General features: G+C 51.5%; 1 pseudogene; it reads left to right on the forward strand.

Annotated features, from left to right (window-relative positions):
* Positions 1 to 448: 448 nt before the first annotated feature.
* The window catches only part of LOC102764496, a 5,896-nt pseudogene continuing 5,458 nt past the window's right edge, over positions 449 to 886 (forward strand).

An 886-nucleotide genomic window follows, 5' to 3' on the forward strand; every position in this document is an offset into this window, starting at 1 on the left:
GCTAATAGACAAATCGACTGAATGACAGAATGACCAGTCGCTATGATGCACACTGACCACCAGGGGGCAGACGCTCAACACAGGAGCTGCCCCCTGGTGGTCAGTGCACTACCACAGGGGGAGTGCCGCTCAGCCAGAAGCCTTGAGCTGGGCTGACAGCTGGCGAGCACAGTGGCAATGGCGGGAGCCTCTCCTGCCTCTGTGGCAGAGCTAAGGATATCCAACTGATGGCTTAGGCCCGTTCCCCACACCTAAGTCGTCAGTAGGACATCCCCCAAGGAGTCCCGGACTGCAAGAGGGTGCAGGCCAGGCTGAGGGTCCCCCTCCCCTCCCCTGAGTACATGAATTTCATCCACCAGGCCTCTAGCAGTTCTTATAAAGGCTGGATTCACTGTGACTGCCCAAATTTGTCCTAAGTTCTGCAATGTAGAGGCCAGCTAATCGCACCATGCAACTCTTGCCTATTCTGAAATCCATATTTCTCTACACTTCCAAACTTTGTGATTCTCACATCCTCAACCTCTTGCAAGAACACATTTCCTTCTCATCTTACTGTAACCAGCATTCTTCCTCTTAAAAGAAGCATATTTATTGTCTCACATGGTACTGCCCTTAGATATGGGCAAGAGGGCCCTACTCTGGCCTTCCTCCAGCTGTACCCACCTCCACAAAGTGAGGGATCCACAGGGTCACTGCATATCTCACTCCTAAACCACATAATAGGTACCTGGAACCCCCAAATTTCCTGCCTAAACAGCTTCACCTCTACTTATAGGGCCTGATTGAACCTCTCTCTCCAAAAGGTGGACTGTGTCACAGTCTGCATCAAGAATGGCCTCAGGGCCCTAGCTAACTTGGTTCAATGGATAGAGCATTGGCCTGTGGA

Source organism: Myotis davidii, unplaced genomic scaffold (genome assembly GCF_000327345.1).
Source record: "Myotis davidii unplaced genomic scaffold, ASM32734v1 scaffold292, whole genome shotgun sequence".
NCBI classification, from domain to species: domain Eukaryota; kingdom Metazoa; phylum Chordata; class Mammalia; order Chiroptera; family Vespertilionidae; genus Myotis; species Myotis davidii.